The sequence below is a fragment of the Sus scrofa genome, chromosome 10, assembly GCF_000003025.6.
Source record: "Sus scrofa isolate TJ Tabasco breed Duroc chromosome 10, Sscrofa11.1, whole genome shotgun sequence".
NCBI lineage: Eukaryota > Metazoa > Chordata > Mammalia > Artiodactyla > Suidae > Sus > Sus scrofa.
The window spans coordinates 50,905,030-50,922,865 of NC_010452.4; the positions used below are offsets into that span (position 1 = coordinate 50,905,030).

At 41.8% G+C, this 17,836-nt stretch overlaps 1 protein-coding gene and 1 long non-coding RNA gene across 2 annotated transcripts in view; both read right to left on the reverse strand.

Moving 5' to 3' along the window:
• KIAA1217 (KIAA1217 ortholog) overlaps positions 1–17,836 on the reverse strand; it is a 325,298-nt gene that overhangs the window by 198,317 nt on the left and 109,145 nt on the right.
• Positions 2,650–5,027, reverse strand: LOC110255589. The gene is made up of 2 exons (XR_002336140.1): positions 4,330–5,027; positions 2,650–4,025 (listed from the first exon to the last, which is right to left on the reverse strand). It is a non-coding gene; the product is annotated as an uncharacterized LOC110255589 (long non-coding RNA).

A 17,836-nucleotide genomic window follows, 5' to 3' on the forward strand; every position in this document is an offset into this window, starting at 1 on the left:
TCAAAAACAAGCTGACTGCCTGCAAAAGCCACAGTGTTATGCCTCTAAACATCATTTCGAGTTAGCAAGAACAGTCTGGTAGGCTGCCTTAAATTTTAACAATTTATCCAAGATCTGCACATCAGTACTCTTTTCAAACAACATTAATTATAAAGGGCAATCTTTTAGGAACAAATAAGGATATTTTTATTCTATGCAACTATCTGAGTCCCAGAATTGCTGACACTAAAAGGAATTTTCAAGGCCATCTAGTTCAATCCCCACATTTAAGAGATTGGAACTAGACACAAAGCTAAATGCCTTGCCAGATCCCTAACCCGCTAAGGTCATCAGTTAACAACTGGCAGAGCTGGGGGGAAATCCTAGATCTCCTGGATGCCAGTTTTGTGCTTTTTGCTCTAAAAACCATATGGAGGACATTTAAACTACAACCTCTGTTCATAAAAATAAATATTAGGAGTTCCCTGGTGGCTTAGTGGGTTAAGGGGCTGGCACTGTCACTGCTGTGGCTCTGGTTACTGCTGTGGTGTGGATTTGACCCCTGGCCTGATAACTTCTGCATGCCACCAGCATAGCCAAAAAGTAGGAAGGAAGAAAGGAAGGAAGGCATACTATAAAGAAAGAAACAAGGAAAGCTATACTTCTCTAGAAGTGAAAGTAATGGAACCAACCTCAAGTCCCCACTGAAAAAGAAAGCAAAGGGAGAACTCAACCCTGGATAGTGATTTAAATAAAATTTAGGAGTTCCCGTCGTGGCGCAGTGGTTAACGAATCCGACTAGGAACCATGAGGTTGCGGGTTCGATCCCTGGCCTTGCTCAGTGGGTTAACGATCAGGCGTTGCCGTGAGCTGTGGTGTATGGTTGCAGACGCGGCTCGGATTCCGCGTTGCTGTGGCTCTCGCGGAGGCCGGCGGCTGCAGCTCCGATTCGACCCCTAGCCTGGGAACCTCCATATGCCGCTGGAGCGGCCCAAGAAATGGCAAAAAGACAAAAAATAAAAATAAAAATAAAAATAAATAAATAAAATTTAGGAGTTCCTGTCATGGCTCAGCAGTTAACGAACCCGGCTATTATCCATGAGGATGTGGGTTCAATCCCTGGGCTTGCTCAGTGGGTTAAGGATCAGGCACTTCCATAAACTGAGGGGTAGGTTGCAGACACGGCTTGGATCCCGAATTGCTGTGGCTGTGATGTAGGCCCGTGGCTATAGCTCCATTTCGGCCTTTAGCCTGGGAACTTCCATATGCCGCAGGTGTGGCCTTAAAAGATGACAAAAATAATAATAAATAAATAAATAAATACACACAAACAACTTTGTGAGGTTTCTTTTTCAGGGACGGAGGAGGCAGAATCATCTTGACCATTTTCCAAGTGATCTCCTGGTGGTCATCTCAACTGGGGTTCAATAAAGACTTTGCCGACACGCAGAAGACATGAAAAAGGGAATCCTACTACATCCAATGACAGAATGCTTCTAGAAAGAAATAAAAAGCTCATTTGCAAGTGGGGCTACCAAACCCCACTTGAGCCCAGGAAGAACGTATTTCTTAGTTTTCCTTTTGTACCATGATGGCTGGTTACTTTGACAGCAGTAGTGAAGGCTAAGAGGCAGCGCTGATCCATATGAACTTGGCAGCCCACTGAGCATCACGCAGGATCTACAGGGTTACAAAGAGCGAAGCAATCCAAGAACAGGATTCGCATCTGTAGGATTCTGTGACAGAGGACTACCTCTACATAGCACACGTCACACGCACTTACAGACACACACACACAAAGAATATTCCCACCACTAAAAAACTGGATTGAATACTGAGGTGTTTCTGCTTCCTTGACAATAATTTCTAAGCAAATCCTGCAGATTCCTTGTGAGGCGGACATCACAGAAGAAAAGAACATTCAACTAAATGTGAGACAGTCAACTCACCAACAGAAGGTAGCTGTCTGGAGAATTCTTTTGAGTGGTTTAAAGCCAAAGAAAGCTCCTAGCAGTAAACTTTTTTTTTTTTTTTTAGTGAAAATTTGTATTCAAAATTTAAATTTTTTTGTTTTTGTTTTTGCTTTCTGCACCTGCGGCATATGGAAGTTCCCAGGTTAGGGTCAAACTGGAGCTGCAACTGCCAGCCTACGCCACAGCCACAGCAACACGGGATCCAAGCGGCGTCTGCGATCTACACTGCAGATCACGGCAATGCCAGATCCTTAACCCGCTGAGCAATGCCAAGGATCGAACCCACATCCTCATGGATACTAGTCAGGTTCGTTTCCATTAAGCCACAATGGGAACTCCCCAGGAGTAAACTTCAGCATGAGTCGGTCAGATTTGTTTGGGGGAGGCTCACCTGGCCTCGGGCTGTGATGGGCGCCACAGGGATGGAAGGGGTGAGGTGGGAGTTGGGAGAAAACTAGCTTAGCCACTGCCGCTGAATCCACGCTCCTCTAGGTAAGAGGCCAAACCAGGCTGTCCTCCTTCCTACCGGAATCTAGACAGCCTGCACATCAAAGTGTGAGAAGATTCTTCTTCCACCACATGGACCTGCACAGCCTGCAGCAGGTCTTTTTCCTGCCATCATGATACTAGGAATCCTTGGCATTAGCTATATGGATGAACATGCTCCTGACAACAACCCTGGTACCCTGATGGGTGGGGGCGGGGTGGAGAGAAGGCAGAGGCAGAGGACAGGAGGGACTGTCTCAAGAGAGCACACTGGCTCCGGTGGAGACACTCGTGTTCCGCACGTTAAGAGGTGGCTCCTCATCATTGTGCCCCCAGAGTGCCATCACATTATGAAAATACTAACAGTGTCCAGCAGGCCTGGGTGCAGCCTGGGTCTGGAACTCTCCCAGTGTGCCACCCTGCGTGAGCTAACCAACCTCTAAGGATCTTCATTCTCTCTCCTGTAAAATAGTGATACTAATACCCACGGGAGAGCTGGGATGGTTGGACGCAAAAAACAAGGAAGGCAGGTGGCCCCGTTCCTGGTTACTGGTACCAATAGTACCAAAATTCCTATCATCTCACCTGTCATTTACTAGCTTTGGAACCGAGGGCTTCAATCGGTCCTTGGAAGGTGGAGGCCAAGCTCAAACATGGTACTTTGACTATGAAAGCAAACCCTTTCCAAAGGGTAGCACAGGATTTCTTTCCACTTCGAAGGCTGATTTTCTTTAAATGGAAGGTTCTGATTTAGGTAACTAATGAACTATACATGAAGATTTATCTGAATGGCCAAAAATTGGGTGGCCATGCCCCCAAAGGGGAAAAATACATTCAATGAATTGCAGTTTACAACCCAGAAGAAACATTTTTTTCTGTGCTAATAAAGAGACATCTAAGAGTTCCCAGTGTGGAGCAGTGGGCTAAGAATCTGACTACAGTAGCCGAGGTCACTGAGGAGGCATGGGTTTGATCTCTGGCTCAGCAGAGTGGATTCAGGGATCTGGGCAAGTGGATTGCCACACTTTAGCATAGGCGGCAGCTGCAGCTTGGATTTAATCCCCGGCCTGGAGAATTTCCATATGCCACGGGTGTGGCCATAAAATATAAAATAAATAAATAAATAAAAATAGATAATATATGTAAGAAAAAGAAGTTAAGAAGAGATAGAGAAGGTATGGGAGGGGAAAGGATGGTTATTTATTGTATACCTGATTCCTACCAGTTTCCTCACACGTAGTATTGTATTCAGTCCACACAATACGGAGAAAAATGTTTCAATTTATAGATAAGGAAACCAAGCTTGAAAACTTGCTTTAAAAAGCTGGTTCAGGCATAACCCTGGGTCTAAACGTGTCACCTTGACTCAAAGTTTCCCTTCTCCATGTAAATGGCTTTTCTTCTAGACACGTTTGTTTACATTTTTCTGTATGTCCCCCCAAAACGAGACTTTCAACAAGATACTGTTAAGATGCAATTGCTCTTCTTTAAGAGTCATCTGGATTATAAGAACCAACTCTGTCTAAATTTCAAAGCCACAAGAACAGAATAAAGAAAATACAATTTAAAATACCTCAAATTGACTACCTGTTTATTTTTTTTTTATTTTTATTTTTTATTTATTTATTTATTTTTTTGTCTTTTTGCTGTATCTTGGGCCGTTCCCTCGGCATATGGAGGTTCCAGCTAGGGGTCCAATTGGAGCTGTAGCCACTGGCCTATGCCAGAACCACAGCAACTCGGGATCCGAGCCGCGTCTGCAACCTACACCACAGCTCACGGCAACGCCGGATCGTTAACCCACTGAGCAAGGGCAGGGATCGAACCCGCAACCTCATGGTTCCTAGTCGGATTCGTTAACCACTGCGCCACCACGGGAACTCCTGACTACCTGTTTAAAAAGAACATGTGTCACTTCTAGAATCGGGAAAATACACATCAATTTACATTATGTGCAAAGAAAACCCATTTCACACCAGTTTCAGGTTGGACACAGAGGAACAGCTTGCGCATCAAGGTCAAAATTATAAAATATGCTCAACAGCTTCAAAATTTGACACTTGCCTCTCTTTGAAGGATTAAATTCAGCCCAGCCTGAAGGCATGAATAATTTCATGAGGTTCTCTGAAGCATGAGCTCATCCTATGGGACTTAAAGAGTCTCTGTTGGTCCTCCAGAGGGATGGGGACACTGAAATGACCTGTTTCAGTGACACCTCGTTGTGACCCTCCAGGACTGGGAGACTTGGGCTAAGAGGAAGGCTGCTTAAAGTTCCATAATGGGGTGTTAAGTATTCTGAAAAGTTTGGACAAATGCCTGCACTTCAGACACTGGAATCACCTGGAAAGGTCCCCTGAAGGACTCCTGGACAGAGGCAACCTAGACAATGACCCACACTGGGACAAAGACCATACTCCTCACTTTTGGTGACTCTTAGGCCAGATTCGGCATCTGTCGCCTTCTAGAGTTCAAGCTCACTTCAGTTAAATTTAGAAAACAATGTTTTTTTGTTTTTGCCATTTCTTGGGCCGCTCCTGAGGCATATGGAAGTTCCCAGGCTAGGGGTCCAATCGGAGCCATAACCGCGGGCCTACCCCACAGCCACAGCAATGAGGGGTCCGAGCCGCGTCTGCAACCTACACCACAGCCCACGGCAGCACCGGATCCTTAACCCACAGAGCAAGGCCAGGGATCGAACCTGAAACTTCATGGTTCCTAGTCGGATTCGTTAACTACTGAGCCACGACGGGAACTCCTAGAAGACAATGTTGAGAGATTACAAGATCCTCTCCATTACTGAAACTGGCAAAAAGTCTAGGAAAAAGGCACATGTAAGAAATGTTAGGTAGGCAGATTAACAAATTGGTTTGACTCCTGTTCCCACGAATGGAAGTAAAGCATGGACAGTCCAACCCCAGATGGGAAGCCATGGGTCCCAGAAGGAAGAATGTATACACAGCATCTATTTTCCAGACCCCTTTCCAAGCATCAAAATGGCATTCCATCATGATTAGAAAGTCTTCAGTTTCTAGTAAAAAATAACTTATGAGATGCAGTAGTATCTTTCAAAAGTACATTACTTGTAAATATATTTTCAAGTTGTACTGAATTGAATCAATGATGAATAAATTAGTATGCAAAATCATTAGAGCACCGAGAGCAAAACCAAAACAACACTATGAAGTCTCACGGAGTCTGGCCCAGCTGCTGACCCATCAATCCTAGATTTCACAATAGTGTATTAAGCACTGTTGAAAATGTTGTCCGTTACTGCTTGGTTCACTCAGTTACTTTGAAGGAAAAGCTGTGAAAGAATTTGGCTGAGGCAAGGTTTACTGTGCTTGCTATGTTCTAGAAGAAGTAACCGAGGATACTTATGCTGGGACAGGTGACATGGGACTTTTACGGCAGGCTTTTGTCTATAGCAGTAAATGCCCTTGTTTCAAAATAATATATATTTTTTTTATCTTTTTTTTTTTGTTGTTGTTGTTGTTGCTATTTCTTGGGCCACTCCCACGGCATATGGAGGTTCCCAGGCTAGGGGTTGAATCGGAGCTGTAGCCACCAGCCTACGCCAGAGCCACAGCAACGCGGGATCCGAGCCGCGTCTGCAACCTACACCACAGCTCACGGCAACGCCGGATCGTTAACCCACTGAGCAAGGGCAGGGACCGAACCCGAACCCGCAACCTCATGGTTCCTAGTCGGATTCGTTAACCACTGCGCCACGACGGGAACTCCCAAAATAATATTTTTATTGTGGTAAAATACAGAACATGAAATTTACCATTTTAAACCATTTTGAAGTGTAGAGTCCTGGCATTAGGTACAATTGCATTGCTGTGTGAGCATCATCACCATCTTTTTCATCTTTTCATGAAATTCTGTGCCCATTAAACAAGGATCACCACCCTCCATTTCTCCACCATCCTGTTAACCAGCATTCTACTTTATGTCTCTATGAACTTGACATAGAAATTGCATATAAGTAGAGTCATGCAAATTTTTCTTTTGTGATTGGCTTACTTCACTTGGACTAATATCTTCAAGGTTTGTCATATTGTAGCATAAGTCAGAACTCCCTTCCTTTTTTGAGGCTGAATAATATTCCATCATATGTAGGTCCACATTTTGTTTTTCCATTCACCCAGCGATAAACATTTGGGTTGCTTCCACCTTTTAGCTATTGTGAAAATGCTGCTATGAATATGGGCGCAGAGATATGAGTCCCTGCTTTTGCTTGTTTTGGGTCTATATACAGAAGTAGATTTTCTAGATCATATGGTAATTCCATGTTTAACATTTGGAGGTATTATCATACTGTTTTCCACAGCAGGTGCACCATCTTAATTCCCATCAACAGTGCACAAGGTTCCAATTTCTCCACATCTTCACCAACACTGTTACATTTGGGCTCATTCCCTCCCTTCCTTCCTTCCCTTCTCCCAAGAGCCATCTTAATGGGTGTGAGGTATATTTCATTGTGGATTTGCATTTCTCTAATAACTAATGATGTTGACGATCTTTTCATATGCTAACTGCCCACTTGCGTATCTTCTTTAGAGAAATGTTTATGAAACTTATAATGAGAAATGTATGTGTAATCTCCATCCCCTGCTTCTGGTGAGAACTCCTAAAACCCTGTAATTTCCTAAGGGATATGAGCCATAGAAGCATCTTTTGTTATAATATTTGGATTTTGTCCCAAGCTCCTGAAACAGCTCCAGAGAGAAAGGTGCATCTTTTGTTCTTAATTATAAGGCACTTTCACTGAACTTGTAAAATTGTGTTAATGAGGTGACTTTTGGAAAACCCACAGGATGGTTCCAGGGGGAACCAACCAGTAGTTAGAGGGTTGGAACTTTTAGCCCCACCCCTCAACTCTCAGGGAGGGAAGAGGTGCCTGGAGGTTGGATTTTTCACCAATGGCCAATGATTTAATCAATCGTGCCCTTATAAAGAAGCCTCCATAAAGACCCTAACCAAAAGAATCTGGAGAGCTTCCGGACTGGTGAGCAAGAACACATTCATGTTCTGGGAAGGTGGCACACCCCAGACACACAGGGACATCTTCTTTATCCATTCGTCTGTTGATGGACATTTAGGTTGCTTCAGTATCTTGGCTATTGCGAATAGTGCTGCGATGAACACTGGGGTGAATGCATCTTTTTGAATTACGGTTTTGTCCAGCTATATGTCCAAGAATGGGATTGCTGGATCATATGGTAGCTCTATTTCCTATTTTTTAAGGAACCTCTATGCCATTCTCCATCGTGGCTACACTAATTTACATTCTCACTAACTGCAGGGAAATACATTTTAATGATATTCTTGCCTCCAACAAATCATTCTAAAAATGACAACCGTCTAAGCCTGCAATCTTCTAAGTCATGCTTCTTTCAACATTATCATTCATTCCACAGACATCACAATTGCGTGCCAGATAATGCGTTGGAAGCAGAGCTACAGTGGTGAACAAGATAGACACGGTCTGTTTGCAGAGCTGAAAGGCATCAAGGAGACTGTTAATTAAGCAAGCAAACATAACAAAAACTTTTAAATACTACTATCGAGGAATCACACGGTGATTAGAAGAGAGCTAAGCATAGAGTTGTAGTAGGAAGAGGAAAATACCAATTAAAACTTTCTTACAGAAGGCTAAGTCCTTCAAAACAAACACAATCACACACAGTTGAAAATGACCTGAGGGCTCAGCTCCTTCACCGCTTACCTGAAGTTCAAACATTTTGTAAATGTATCAAATGTACTTACCTCCAAAATATGATTGTTAATAATTTCAAAGATTTAAATTATAATTTCTAAGGTGGAAACACACTTCCTTCCTCACTACCTTATCTCTATGTTTATTTAATAAGGGTCACACAATCTTCTCTTAAATGTATCCCAATCCTTGATTCAGGTAAGTCTTTGCCCTCTTAGTTTGTCATCAAAAGAAATATAAAACATATCACGATGTACTTATTTAAGAAGTCCTTTGGGTACTTCATGGTAACAACTTATCACTCAGCATTTTCCACACTGAATTAAAGTTTTGTTTTGCCTGGATTGCTTATTTTTTCCAATTTGTTAACCACCCTATGACTCTTTGTGATGTCTCCGATCACTCCTTTTGTTGGAGAGCTAAGACTTGCTTACCCAAGACTAAGACCTCAAGATTGTACAAGATATTTTGTTCTTGACCTTCTAGGTTGGCCTACTGATTTTGAGCTTTACACCCACAAAGCCGTCTTTTAACTCTACTTAGAGGGGAATTGGCCCAGAAAAAAGCAATTTCTAGGGCTCCAAAAGAAACCAACTCAACCAACAGTGCTTTGGGGAATAAACCACTACCATCAGATAGGTATGCCTTCTGAGCGTGCACTGAAATCACCGTCATCATGGATCCTTACATATGAAAATGTAAGTATTCCCTTACGCCCACCCTTCTGCCCTGACATCAGCTTCTACTACTTGGTTTTCAACCATGCTTCCAAAAGGCCAGGACCATTCTGACCTACATCCATCCCTCCTCCCATCCCCATCCACAGCCTGGATTTCTATGTTTTCTACAGCTCTTGCATTTTGGATCTAGTACTGATCACTTTGGAACATTTCTTGCTATGACCCTATTTACCGACTCCACTCTCATGTTCAATTAGTTCCAGTTAAAACACATGTTCAACGTGCTCCAAGGTGGTAGCGCCTCAGCCCAAGAGGTGGGTAGTGAAAACAAGCACTTCTTTGAGGTCCCGATAAGTGTGATAAGTGGAGGAGAGTCAGAACCATTGGCTTTCTTCAAATCAAAACTAAAAAAGTACAAAATTGAAAGAAAAAAAAATTGGGAGTTCCCATCGTGGCTCAGTGGTTAACGAATCTGACTAGGAATCATGAGGTTGAGGGTTTGATCCCTAGCCTTGCTCCGTGGGTTCAGGATCCGGCGTTGCTGTGGTTCTGGTGCAGGCCGGTGGCTACAGCTCCGATTCGACCCCCAGCCTGGGAATCTCCATATGCCGCGAGTGCGGCCCTAGAAAAGATGAAAAGACAAAAAAAAAAAAAAAAAAGAAGAAGAAAAAGAAAAAAAAAAAATCAGACTAGATCACTTCCACTCTTCCTCAACCTACTGGGCTGCATTAATCTGACAGAACTTGGGCTCTTTCAAACCACACTGCTCTACTTGCTACCTTTCCGGCTATGAAGTGTGTCCAAATTAATTTTGTGATGCTATCTGCTACTTCTCCCCACCCCCACCCCAGCCTCCATTTTCTTCCAGGCCACAAAAGCTTTTGGATTTGTTACTTCACGGTCATTTTTCCTCCACGTCACCTAGAAATGCCACGTTGCTCTTTTTCTAGTTCCACGCTCTTTCCACTGCTGGTGTTTTTGGAGGATATCACCCCATGCAACTCTTTCAATTCCCATCGGTGCCTACAGATTCTAATACAAGCAGTTCGCTAAAACAGCCTTTTGTCAGCTCTTCTAATACTGCTGCTTCCTCCCAGTCAATCCTACCAGACTCTTTGAAAACAAACAAGTTTTGCTTTGGGAGGGGAGAAAAGGGAGACAACTTGACCCACGGCTGTCATATAAAGCCGACTCCCTCCTCGACGCACCAGAGAAACAACATTTCCCTGTCGTGTTCCTTCTGATGTATTTAAAGAATGTTTCCCTTGCTGTGTTTTGAAAGTTGCTTCTCATTTCCTGCTAGAGCTTTCCTGACATTACTGGCTGCTATTTCTCTGTACTCTTCCTTGGCGCCCCGCCATCCCCCCTGCTTGGCCAGAGCATTCCTGTTCAAGTCTCGGCTATTCAAGCAGTCAGTCCTTTGTTCATCCCACTGGGTTTCCTTCTACCTTAGTTAGACTGGCCTCTCACTGTTTCCTTTAACTGAATTTCCTGAAAATACAGTCAGGACCACTGCATTCTCCTGTCTTCTTCCATCTAATCTCTGTAGTGACAGTTTCCTCTGAAATACCTGAAATCCACCTTTCACAAATTCACCTGAATTAATACTGCCGACTTTGAGCTATTCAAGAGTCTTAAGACATACTAACCTCTTTCCCAATGAGATACTCCTCTGATCCCTATGTTTCTACTAGTTAATTTCAAGGAAGGCCGCCATCCTCATGCATTCTTCTGCAAGGACCCCGCTGTTTCACTAGGAGTTGTTTTGGATCCATCAGGTCGAAGAGGGCAAGGAGACCCGTGATACCATCCAGATCTAGGACTTGGTCAGAGGTTCAGAATGAGAGATCTGCACCAAAGACCTTAAAAGGGTTCCCTTTGCTTTTTCTAAAATGTTTCTTTGGAAAATACAAACTTTCTGTCTGATGACCTCCTTATTTATTTATTTATTTATTTTTGCTTCTTAGGGCCGCACCTGTGGCACATGGAGGTTTCCATGGAGGCTAGGGGTCCAATCGGAGCTTCAGCTACCGGCCTCTGCCACAGCCACGGCAACACAGGATCCGATCTGTGTCTGCGACCTACAGCACAGCTCACGGCAACACTGGATCCCCAATCCACTGAGCGAGGTCAGGGATCGAACCCGCAACCCCATGGTTCCCAGTCAGATGCATTTCAGCTGCGCCACAACAGGAACTCCCTGATGACCTCCTTTTACGTCCTCTTAAATCACCAAAAGAATTGTGCAAAAGGAAACACAACTTTACTGTTCAAGTTCCTACCTATTCTTAAACAGTCCACACTTCTGAGTCTTAGATTTCAATGAGACAAGTCAAGCCAAGTCTTAAGTCAATAAGAGAGAGTTCTTTAATTTTTCCTTATTTCTTAGGTTTTCTATGTTTTAGGCAAAACCATGAAACAAGACTGGCTTAGTGCATTTGCCTAAGTGCATGTTCCATTATGATTTCTTTGCCTAATGGCTGATTCTCCAAACCTGCTCAAGTTCCTTTTAGTAGCTGACTGCAAATCAACAGTAACTACCCCTTCTGCATTAGGAGAAAGGCACAGTACTAAGCACATTATATTTTTATATGAATATATTTAAACATCAATAAACCTGGAAAGATAATAAGTATTCTTTCTCTTTTAAGGTTTTTTTTTTTTTTTTTTTTTTTTGGTAGCCATGCCAGTGGCCTGCAGAAGTTCCTGGGGTAGGGATTGAACCCATGCACAGCAGTGACAACACCAGACCCTTAACCTGCTAAGCCACCAAGGAAACTCCCAATAATAAGTATTCTCAACCCTAGTTAACAGGTGAGTCGATCAAGGCTCAGACAAGTTAAGAGAACTTCTGGTTCGCTAAGTACAGACTGTTCACACATAACTTCCCACTGATGTGCTCCATCAGAGGGGAGACGTGTCACAGCCCCTTAGGTTTATAAAGGACGGACCATCCAATCAGAGGTATACTTACATCTTAGGGTAATTTACCTTGTTCCTTGGCTCTGGAGCAAGGGTAACATTCTATGGAGTCTCACCCACAGAAAAGATCTTTTCATTACTTAAATGTAAAAGAATTATTTTCCTCTGAGTAATAAGCACAAAGGGAGAGCATATCCACATTTTATCTAGAGTATAAATGTAATATTGTAAATCATAACAATGCTACTAGTGAACCATATAAAATAATGCCTTTAGTTTTTAAACTTGGAAAGATACAGAAGGACAGTGATTTCATATTCTGTGCTGCAGATTCAGTTAATAAAACTGGGATCCCAGCTTACTTGGTAATATCTACAGTGACCAGTTCAGCACATAGAATCCCATGGGTGCTATGACAAGCTCTGAATAGAGATATAAATGTCGGTCTCAAAAATTAAGAGATAAAACTATATATTAATTATGTGGTTCCCAAGGACCTTTTGCAGATAAAGAAGAGAAGAGGGATATAGCTGTAGAAATGTGAAAGCTTAACAAGTAACCATTTATTCTTAGTAGATAAAAAATAAGGACATTGACACTTCTGTTAATAGAGCTGTTTGATTGCTCAGTGGTCAGTTTGGATCCCAATCAGAGTCACAAGGTCACATACAAAGATGAAGAACATTCCAGAGCAGAGTGCACCATGACAGCATGCAGAAAGATGGAGAACATTAGGTCCCAGAATCCTGGAACTGAAGGAAATGCACACACAGATTAAGATTACATGCTCCAGAAGCAGAGTTTCCATCCTGGGTCTGCCATTTGTTAGCTGTGACCTCAGGCAAGTGACATAAATCCCCTGTGCCTCTATTTCTTCATCAGTAACATGGAAATAAAAACAAAAGTACATATTCAAAGGGTACTTGAGATACATTAATGAATAATGCATAACAAGGACTCAAGGGGCAATTCCCTTACATTTATACAAAAGAGGACTTTACATCAATTAATAAAAAAGCAAAACCACACTGAAATCCACATAGGTATGAAAGACTGCTAAACATCTCACTTTCTTGATATGCTGAAATTGGGTACCAGAGTGATGCCAGCCTGTTGAACAGACACTTTTGAAACATCTGTATTTGGCATCTTACGTTGCCTTGGGAAGGCAACTTCTGTGAAAAGGTTTTCTAAAATGCTGATAATACCCGGGCCAGTTCTCACCAAAGGAGAAGTGATACCAATTTAGAAGACTACAGCTAGCGTGCATCCTTTTAATATAAATGCAGTGAGTTTGCACTTTTCATCTTACCTTCCAGAAAACCAAAACCAAACATTCTATGCTATCTTTGAAAGTACCAAGAAACAAGAATAATCCACCAAAAGGAAATCTGAAAGTGGTAGGCACAAAACATTTCCAGTGTGGATGAGAACCTACCACCTAACTCTGCTTGAATTATTAAGCATCATTTACAAATCATCATCTGTTTCCTATCAGTCTCTTCCCTAGTTATCAACTAACACCATTCTGGACCTTTCGTACGTACAAGAACTTTCAGAATCATTTTTAATCAATATCATTGTGGAAAGAACCAAAGCAATGTATACTTTCATTCCTCACTGCAGAATAAGAAGGCCACATACCATCTCGTGGAGAGCCCAGTTAAGAAAATGCAAAAGCCTAAGAGTAGGACAATTCATTTTTGTTGGAGATAATACATGACCGACAAACCAAGAAGCATGACATTGAATAACACAGCACTGTTCCCATCTATTTGTCGGTAACCCTGCCCTTCACACCTTGAGATTTGAGAAATGTTAGAGCACGCTGGAAAAAAATGAGTTAGATAAGAACAGCACCTGTGTCATAAAGAGTTTTCGTCTGTTTTCCTCAAACTAGGCCACTGTAAATATTTGCACTTCATGAGCTAGACCAAAGTATTCTGCCATCAAAATTAAAAAATAGCACTCTTTTTAATTCTGAGATGGGAGAAGGTAGAGGAAACAAGCCAAGTTGTTGTGATTTAAAGTTTCCTCCTATAAGATGTTAATTTTAAGACCCTGGAGATATGTAAGATGATAGCTTTTAGGAACCTGTACAACTCATAATATCCAACAGCCTCAACCCAGGTTTTCTAGCGATAAACAAGCTTGATGGAAAAGATAAAGAAGTAAAAACTGGATACATAGTCAAGTCCCTTTATTTTCCCCAAAGTCCTCATAATGGTACTTTTTTCCAGACAGTCCTAGAGCTTGCTGAAAGAAAAACACTGCTCCCAATAAGGCCTTAATGAGAAAGGTCAGGGCCCTTTTAATTGATATATTTACAGCTTAAGGTACTCTCTTGCTGGGGCTCATTGCTGAGTTATTCATAACACCACACATGTGAAAAGATTTTAACGTCTGATAGCAATAATAATTTTATGTAGTTTAAAAATTCACACAAACATCTTACAGCCATTAAAAAATAAAATGACAAGACATTAAGTAATAAAAACAACTATTCTAAAATATGCCCCCCAAATAGAGAGACATTTCTATCTGCAGGACAGGATTTTTTAAAAATGCTTTTTGAACTTTCTGAATTTTCCATAATGGATGTGATTTACTTAAAAGAAATTATTTCCAGAGGACTAAATATTAATCATCATCTTTACTTGTTATTTACTTTTAAAATGAGTAAAAAAGAAATTTTTTAAAGGGACAGATTTTAAAAAAAAAATCTATTAAAAATACCTGAGCTAACACATACACACTACTATATACAAACTAGATAACTAACAAGGACCTACTGTATAGCACAGGAAAGGCTACTCAATGTTCTGTAATAACTTATATGAAAAAAAAAGAATGGATAAATGTATATGTATAACTGATTCACTTAGCTGTAAACCTGAAACTAATACAGCACTGCAAATCAACTATACCCCAAAACAATTTTTAAAAATCAAAAAACCAGAGTTCCCTGGTGGCTCAGGAGATTAAGGGTCTGGTGTTGTTACTGCTGTGGTGCAGGTTCAATCCCTGGCTGAGCGATTTCTGCCTGCTGCAGGCTTGGCCCCCAAAATAAGTAAATAAATAGCTGGGCTTTAAAAAAAATCACTAACCTCAAATTGAAGGTTAGTAAACTGATAAACAAAACCCCCCACTTCTATCATCTCTCAAACTGCTAACAGTCTTTTAAATAAAATCCATGTTCCCAAGTTTTTCCCTGTTACCTGAGTTTGGCTATTGAATCTATAGATACCCATCCTCCCCCACCACCAACCCCACCAAATGCCCTCAGGATAGTTGGCCTTTACAAGGCGCAATCATAGAGTCAATTTGAAGGCATAATGATTAAACCAACACAAACACTTTCCAGTGATTCCTTGTTCCCTCGTGGATCCTAACCTTCAACCCCAATCCACCTTCCACTTCATCATGCCCAGAAATTTTATGATCAATTTCTTACAAATATCTTCATCTGTCAGTCTCTTCCGCCATTGTACCAGCCTGGCACTCAAAACAGGTTCAACCTAACTAACCATTTGCAATTGAGCTGGGGGAAAAAAAAAAAAAAAAAAGCACCCACACAGCTCTGCTCAGTGGTCTTTCCTTAACTTCGTTACAGTGATCTCATATGAGCACTTAACTTAGCTGGGTGATTCCTCTATGCTTTCCTCATTATTTTACTTTTTTTTTTTCCAGGATGTCAATCTTATTTCATAGTTGTTCCTTTCTCCTCAAACTTCCCACCTCCTCTTCTTACTCTCAGCTGATCACCCCCCTTCCTATGTCATGGACAGACTAGAACTACTTCATCCTCTTACCCTCATCCACCAAATTTACCCACATCTTCTGCTTTTCCTACTGTAAAGATGGAAAAGCTATTTCTGCTAAGGTCAATGCTCCCACTAAATCCCAATCCATTGTTCAGTTTCTTCCCTCCTATAATCACACTCCTCTTTTCCTAGATCATTCTTATAAGCATACAAGTTTGCCTCACTTTTGCTCATCTTAACCACCAAAAATGATAGTTTTCTATTCATGTTTCCCTTTAACAATCAAATATAAATATTGGAGGTTTTTGTAAGGAGGTTTTTCCTTACAAATTCATTGGTGGGGTCATTTAGAGAGAATGGCTTCTCTCTCAAACACACGATGCCACGATGGATATCTTCTGAGAAGGAGGCAGCACAAGTCACTGAGATGGTTGGGAATGGTACCGTCTGTTCATTAGAGGTTGATGGGTCTAGGAAAAAGGAAACTCCTTGAGTTGGCTTGGAATCTGGACCTGCCTGCCCTCAGAGGGATGCCTAGGAGAGAGGCAGTCCTGAAAGAGGCTAACATACATAGTGTGTGTGAAAAGAAGACCAGAGGCTGGAGTTCCCTATTGACTCAGCAGATTAAGGATCCAGTGTTGTCATTGCTGTGGTTTGGGTCACAGTCGTAGTTTGGGTTCAATGATCCCTGGCCTGGGAACTTCCATAAGCCATAGGCATAGCCAAAAGAAAAAAAAAAAAAAAAAAAAGACTAGAGGCTACAGAATATAAATTGTGAAAAAAAGGAGGCAAAAGACCAGACCCTCATTCAAGGGACAAGGGGGAGAAGGGCATATCCCAGAATTCATCCTTATGCCGACTCCTCTGATTCTCTACTCAGTGAACGTTGGTTCACTGCCAGAGTAAACTTTTGTTAATGAAAGGATGAGTAAACTTTTGACCCAATTTTTCAATAACATGCACATTTTGTTTAACAATTATGCAATGGACCCATGAGTAATCTCAAAGAATGTGCTGGGGAGGGAGGTGGCAGTAAGCCATCCATGTTCCCAACAGCCCCTCCACTGTAAACCATCAACGCAACGAAATGAAAGGGACACACTTCCCCAACTGTGAGCCGAAATAATTCTAGAACCCGGGATTTGAAGAACAAGAACCCCAAGTCCAGTCCCATAGACTGTAATTCAAAGAACATAAACCCACACAAGAAAATAACACAGGGGTAGAAAGACTACAAAATACTGAAGTTGAGTTTAGGAGAGAATCTAGCAAATTAATAGATTTCTTCATTTTCATCTCTTCGTCACAACGCCAAAACCTACACATACGTCCATACTTGTCTCTTCATATCAACACGCAAAGCACAACCCCTGCGCCATGACTTCCTACCATCTTCCTCATTCAAGAGCATAATTTTCTCTAATCTTATAGCCAGATCAGACAAATTGGTGCATTATAGGATCAACTGGCTTCTTGTAATTAGTCTTGTTGGAGACGTTTAAGAGAATCATTCACACTGGTGAGGGGTAGGCTGTCTGAATTGCCATTAACTCTCTGTGAGCTCAGTTAAGAGCCCTATGTTCTCTCCAGGGTCTTATCCCCAAGCTGAAGGGCTGAGTTCAAGACGAATTTCCCACCCTTATTCTTAGATGTTCACCTAGGGACCAAACCCACTCTTCTTTCGCATCTCATCTTGCTTCCATATAACCATCCCCCCAATAATTCCAAATTTACCCAACTCCAAGTATAGATACCAGTGGGAAGAGTCTGAGTTTTCTTCCCTGAAATGAAAAGTCCCAAAGACAAGACTCTGCCTTCGAAGATCTTGCAAATCATTGCCCCACATGTCTGTAACTAGGGAATGCTGAAAGAATGAAGGTGGGTCAGAAAGCTGAGCTTCAGTGTTAATGTACTGCTCATTTCCAGGTGGCTCTGGAGTTATTCCTTGATATATGGAAGTGAGAATTTTTACTATTATTTCAAGTTGAGAAGGTGGCACCTGACAGCGCTTTGATGGTCACCTGCCTATACCTTCTCAAATTCAAGTTCTGCACGGTCAGTAACAGAGGGGTCAAGCTCATGATCAATCTAGGAAGGCAAGCTTTTTCAAGCCGTCTCTGAATAAAAGCAAATATCAGCATTCTTATGAACACACGTGATGATCTCAGGCACCTATCCAAGTAATGAGCATAGCAGAAGTACCAGTTTGCAAGACTTGACAAGACCAGCATACAAACAAGTATCAACATCAATCTTTTCAAAAAGTAGAGTCTTAAGACACCAAGCTTACTGAAGAAGCAGAACTACGAA